This window comes from Vicugna pacos, chromosome 20 (genome assembly GCF_048564905.1).
Source record: "Vicugna pacos chromosome 20, VicPac4, whole genome shotgun sequence".
NCBI classification, from domain to species: domain Eukaryota; kingdom Metazoa; phylum Chordata; class Mammalia; order Artiodactyla; family Camelidae; genus Vicugna; species Vicugna pacos.
Genome location: NC_133006.1, coordinates 33,021,827 through 33,028,687, shown reverse-complemented (window position 1 = coordinate 33,028,687; position 6,861 = coordinate 33,021,827). Strand labels below are relative to the sequence as shown.

At 38.4% G+C, this 6,861-nt stretch overlaps 1 non-coding gene across 1 annotated transcript; it reads right to left on the bottom strand.

The window, feature by feature from the left end:
* Positions 1 to 2,471: 2,471 nt before the first annotated feature.
* TRNAA-GGC (transfer RNA alanine (anticodon GGC)) lies at positions 2,472 to 2,543 on the bottom strand. Its single transcript has one exon. It is a non-coding gene; the product is annotated as a tRNA-Ala (tRNA).
* Between the last annotated feature and the right edge of the window lie 4,318 nt (positions 2,544 to 6,861).

Below are 6,861 nucleotides of genomic sequence, written 5' to 3'. Positions count from 1 at the left end.
CGCATCTAATGATTAAGGCATATTGACTGGCTGGGCGTGCTGGAACCACAAAAATCCCCAAATCTAAACTAGCTGTATTGTCCCTAATTACCTGCCAGAGGGCTACGCGCGCAGGTGTCTAAGGCTGCAGCAGACACTCCAGGGAATGCCGGTGGTTACCGTGACTCCAGCTGGGTCTCATAATCACCTAAGGTGTATGTCATTGGCATCTTAAGGACTCAGGTGGAGAGATGAGCTTTCCCCCCATCCTCTCACCCCTAGTGAAGAATACGGGAATCCCCATCTGAGAGCAATTGTCTCACTCACTGAGGGACAAACTTTCCTGGAAAAAAAAAGATAAAAATAATTTGATGTTCTCTTTGAAATAACGTCATGATGAGGATTACATTCTGAACAAGGGACTCACTCTCCGTGTTCTGTTGAAATGACCACCAATGCCATTTGTAATCAACTATTTATTTAAACCTGAGTGATAGACTACAGCGAATAGTAAAATGCTTATGAAATTGTATGTAAATGAGGCAGATACAGCTGGAACCCATCACGTGGTACTTATTATAATGTTTTAACCTACGTGACTGCTTTGTGCCCCACACCAGGTAAGAGGATGGAGGGGCGTGTTCGGTGGTGGCATGGAATTCAGAATTTCTCTGGGTTAATTTTGCCTGGATCTTTGAGACTATCTAACATTGCTTCATGGGTTTTTATTTATTTCCTGTTAGGAATAGGAAAATGAACTAGACACAGACTTAGTCATCAACTGAGTATGCAATCCACTGAGTAAGGCAGATATCTAAATAATACAAAGTAGGTAAGAGGACATTGGTGGTGAACTTTGCAACCTGGCAGTTGAATGCAGAATGTGGCAGTTTTCAATGTTACCAATTAAAATGCTGGTATAGATAATCCCTTTATGGACAATTTTTTATTGTTTAAAAGAATTTTATTTATTATTTGTTTTGCTTTGTTTTAAGGAGAAGGTAATTAGGTTTTTATTTATTTACTTATTTATTTTAATGGAGGTACTGGGGATGGAACCCTGGACCTCGTGCATGCTGAACATGCGCTCTACCACTGAGCTAGACCCTCCCCTACATAAGCAATTTTTTTGATTGCAAATGCATTATAGGAAATTAATAAAATAGAGAAAGGCACAAAGACAAAAGTAAGAATCACTCCTAATGTCACCTGGTAAAAAATACTGTAAAATGTTGCTGTAAGTCAGTTCTAGTCATTTCTCTGTGCATATGTAGGCATTTTAAAACCACAGCAGAATCATATTGTATACTATTTTACAAGCTATTTTTTTCACTTAACAATATGCTGTGAAATATACTGTGATTACTTTCTCCACATGATTTTATGTCCTTCTACACTGTGATGTTTAATGGTTGTACAATGTTTTGTCCTACAGACACACTGCTCGAGTATCTCACTAAATATAAACAATACTGTGATGAACATCTTTGTATATAAATATCTGTGCATCTTGCTAATTATTTCTTTGCAATAAATTCCTTAGATTTAGAATTACTGGATCGTAGGTATGGAAATCCAAGTCCAGCAGCATGGCTGATACTGTGGTTAGCAAACAGACAAGGTGAGAAATTAACCCATGTATTTCAGAGATGCTCATGTTTTTGTTTTGATTCCTCTATGTTGTGTCAACATTCACTGTAGAGATAAAAATGGTCTTTCTGTTTTGGCCAGCAGAAAGCTTTCCTAGATTTTCGCTGCCATTCTATCAACACTAGCAACTTTACTCTGACTTTGGCTGACACAATTTGTTTTACCTGCCTTTAAAAAATGCGTCACCAGACCCTTCTTTACCTTAAACTTGCTATCTTTTGATTCCTTACTGCATTATTACTTCACAGGGTCAAAAATCACAATTCTAGCTGATATGTCATCAAACTCAAAAGCAAACAATGAATTTGATAATAGAGTCACAGTGTCCCCCCACCCCAAAAACAAAGTTTTATCTCAGCTATACACATGGATGTATTAATTTTAAAAAGCAGTTATGACTTCCACTAGAGCTCTCCATGTTGGTCCTCCTATTTAGGGTGAAAGCATCATTTGATTATAGGCTAAGGATACTGATATTTTCACAATCTTACTGGAAGACATGCATCTGAAATGAGGTGGCCAAAGGCATCTTACTCGTCATGTTTTAGAGGTCTGCTTTCAGCATTGTCAGTGTATGAGATCCATAAGTAATTCTGCACTTTTTACTTTAGGGTTTCAAGACTCTCATTTGTTTGTTCAGTCACCCATTTGGTTCCTTCAGCAACTATTGTTGGAGTGTCCATTCTGTACTTGGACCATGATCGAGCTGACAGCTTCAAAAACTCACAGTCTTGTGCAGTAATGGATAAGTAGAAAAGCTCATTAAAAATTTTTTTTAGTGTTTTTTCCCTTTTAATGGGAGGAGGTAATGTTAGGGTTTATTCATTTATATATTTTTGTAATGGGGGTACGGGGACTTGAACCCAGGACCTCATGCATGCCAGGCATGCACTCTACCACTAAGCTATACCCCCCCCCAGAAAAGCTCTTATAATATGGTGTCATAATTATTAGGACAGGGTTAAAATGAGCTACTGGATCCCTTTCCCTCTTTTTCGCTTTCTCCCCTTTGCTCTACTTCCCTTGGATCTTCCACTTACTGCCTCTCCCCTCCCTCACATCAGCTATTTCCAAGAAGGACCCGGATTAGGGGTTATCATGGGGTGCAAGATGGCGGCTGAGGGGGGCGGGGGTTCTGCAGGGCTAGTTGGAGCCAGGGGACTAGGAAACGCATGCTGTAACAGGCTCCCTGGTGCAGCCCTGCTCTGAACATTTGTGGAGCCTGGGGCCAGAGCACAAATGGAGGCCATTTACCATCTGTGGAGACACATAAAAGTTGTAAATCAAGTTAATAAGCTGTTAACTAAAATATAGCTTCAGATGGACAAAATTGAAAAAATATGTGTAAAGCTATGGTTTTATATGATAGAAAGTTGGAAGACTCTCAAGCAATTGGATTTAATTATTGTTGTTCATATATGCATGTTCTGTTGAGGGGTTGGCAATGTTTGGGTAAGTATGAAAGGATACACACACTCCTGGGGAAAACAGTAACTGTCTCTGGAATTGGGGATGGTGGCAAGAAGAGGGGTCTTTTACTTGTTGGTTTAGGTAACTTTTTAAAGACATGATGAGATTATGGGTAATTTTATTTTCTTTTTCTCTGCTTTTCTCTATTTTTCAAATCTCTAAAATAATCATATGTTGCTTATGTAATTTGAAAAAAATTTTAAAAGGAAGAAAAGTCAAGACTAGAAAACTGTTCTAGGATTGGAAAGTGTCTCATTAAGCTGAATTTCTAGAAAAAGACTGTATTTCAATTTTTAGGCTTATATGATTTAAGGAATTGACTAAAATTAACCTCAGAAACACCGAATATTTTTCTTCAAGAGGTCATGAAGGAATTGGAGAGGTGCCCAACTATCAAAAAAAAATGACAAATAGAGAATCTGTATTTTAAAAAGAACACGTACAGCCACAGAATTTATTGCCTGGCCTTTTAGACATATTATTTTTACAAATAATCAAATGTTTATTTTTCAGTGATCTCAGATATTGCAGGATTATTTCTGTCATAAGGTGTTGCATTTACTCGGTGATTCCATGCTTCATGGAAAGTGCTTCATGTTAGTCATTTCATTTTATCCTCACAATAACCCCATGATGGAGGGAAGATGTCACCCCATTTTCCGGGTAAAGAAAATGAGGTTCAAAAAACTAAGACTGGGCCCACGTGTCACAACTAGTTCCTGGTGGGACAAAGACCAGAGCATAGGTCTTTGGATCTGGGTACAGTTCTCTTGCCACTGCTATTAACAAACTTACACAGTGAATTTTCTGGAATGTACACTTATTTCTCAGAAATCTCTGTCAATGTCTCCACTCTTGTTTTTCTTTTTTTAATGGAACTTATCTTTAAAAGGCTGCCAAAATTTCTCTATGAGCTACTAAAGAAGACTCAGCACCCTTTTAAGAGATGCCTGACTCCCTGTAAGTAATTCCACAAATGAGGATCTTTACAGAAAGTGCTAATTAGTGCTAAGTACCTTTAGAGATGCCTTCCAGGCTAATGTCCAAGGATTCACTACATGGGGGAGGAAATTATAATAACCTTTCCCTCAGGGACTCAGCTGATTTTCTGTGATGATGAGACACCAGAAGATTATTTTACTCAGTGCTTAAAATACGCCTAAGTACTATGTTGCTAGTGTTATAAGATAAACAGTATCCCATTTACTTAATCTATTTATTCAGTTGGAATTATTTTGTAATAGCAAACATTTTACTCAGACTCTAGAAAAAGTACACTTTTGAAAGATAATTTGGGTGGGATGAGTGAAGGGGGTCAAAAGGTACAAAGTTCCAGTTATAAAATAAGTCATGAGGCTGTAATGTGCAGCATGGTGATTATGGTTAATAATAGTGTATTACATATTTGAAAGTTGTTAAGAGAGTAGATCTTAAAAGTCCTCATCAGATGGACAAACATATTTTTGTCACTATGTATGGTGACAGATGTTAACTAGACTCATTGTGATCATTTTGCAATATATACAAATATTGAACCATTATGTTGTACACCTGAAACTAATATATGTCCATTATACCTCAATTCTTAAAAATGTAGTGGTTTTTTTAAGTTAATAAATCTATGGTGCTATTAAAAAAAAGATTTGACTTGATCTGATTTTTGTAATGTATGTTTTTGTAAATCAATTTTTCACATTTTAGGATATTGTACTTCAAAATGTTTATAACTTAACTTACAGTTTACTTATCATGAATTTAGTGAGCTGTACATAAAGTAGAAGTCAAAATGACCCCCTCATCGACTCTCATGCCACACCACACAGGCCAACAACATAAGCAACTGAAGTTCCTGGCCATGTCAATTAGAAAAAAAATTTTCACAGGAAAACACAGTTATAGAACAAAATAAAAAATTTTATGCAAATGTATGTTATTTGATCTCAAAATCTTAAAATAAATATGGAACTTCATGTAAAAGACTACTGCTCAAGTAAAACAAAACAAACAAAAATAAATCCTTTTTTTCCCCAGAATATGCAGGTAAATAATGAAACTCCTATGTAACGGAAGTAGAGTGTAATGGAACCAGGAATTCTGTGCTGATCCAACCACAGAACTATTCTATATTTAATAAAACCAAGCAATTTGGAGAATAAAGAATAGAATCTCAGTCCTGTTTAAAAAAAAGTCTCAGAATATTTTAATAATTCCATAGACAGCCTTGGTTTTAAGGTCCTAAGCATCTTCAGTCATGGCAGGATCACGGGTCAGCGAGAACCAGGGTGCTCACTGGCATCGTGGCTTCGGGGTGGTGATGTGTGTCCCCAGAGTGCAATGTCTAACCCAACTCCCCATGTCAATTTGCTGTTCAAGTGCTTCTTGTACTTTTGAATTAACTTAATTGTCTGCTACTATCCGTGGTCTTAAGGTTACTGTTGAGTCAAAAGAAAGAGGAAAGCCAGTCATAGAAGGACAAATACTGCACGATTCCACTTACATGAGGTACATAAAACAGACAGACTCAGAGGAACAGAGAGCAGAAGGGTGGTTGCCGGGTGAAAGGGGGAGCAGGAAGTAGGAAAGAGACAATCAATGGGTGTGACATTTCTGTCACATGGGATCACTGAGTCCCGGAGAGCTGCTGTATACCATGGTGCCTATAGTCAACAATTCAGTTTTGTACACTGGAAAATCTGTTAAGAGGGTAGATTTCATATGGAGGATTCTTATCATGATAAAGTTAAAATTCAAATTGTAAAAAGGGAAGAGGAAAGCAGAACAAAGAGCAACACTGTCAGGAAGAGAATTAAAGGAATGTAAAACATCTCTTTATATAAGGAGGTAAGGAAGAAGGTCCAAGGTTGGTAGTGCATGCCACTGGTCCATTCCTGGACTGCAGTGACTCCCCAGAGAGCTGGAGTCACTTGACTCAAGTCACCCAGATGACTGGTGTACCCCTCCGGCATGCAGACCTCTGCTTGCCTTTCTTGCAATGCTTGGCAAGTGAAAGGGCGCCCTGTGGTACTCCCTAGAAACAGCCAGCTTTACAGTCCAGGGATGACACTCTTGAAGTCCAGGGCCGGCCACTGATGGGGCCCGTGGAGGAACAGTAAGATAACAGAGAAGATCTGGAGAAGCTTGTCTTGAAACTCTGCTAATGACCTCAACGCTGTCACCTTGTCCTTTCTTCTTAACACTATCTCCTTAACCTTTCTTGCCAGCATGGGTGCTCCTTGATGGAAGTATTCTGGGACATCCATGGCTTTTGTGCTTGTCTGTCTGAAGGTGAATAGCATTTTAACAGCAGCACTAGGATCATTGCTTCCGACAGATTGGAAATGAAAAATTAGAAAACACAGACACCAGACCTCTTTCTCCCTAGGGCAGAATTCAACAGCACAGAGGCAAGTGCATTTTATTCCTATACATTCATTTCATTCCTATCCTTATCATAATTATGTTGACGCATTACTGTAATTAATCTGTCCTATTGGAGAAATTAGCAGGCGTCTCATATTCTCAGAAAAACAGTGCCTGCTTCTTCCACTCACTGATTTCATGCCAGCTTCGACCACAGTAGTAAAACTATTATAGTAAAAAGCCACCAGCAGATCTTAGGTTTTGCAGGGTAGGGTCATACCGAACAAAAACTGTTAGGAAGTATGAGAAGTTCAGCTTTCCACTGCCCTTGGCGTTTGTGTAACGCCAGGGAAATCTTAGTGCATCTGTTATTTTAAGTGGGCACCAGCGATTCAGAAAGCT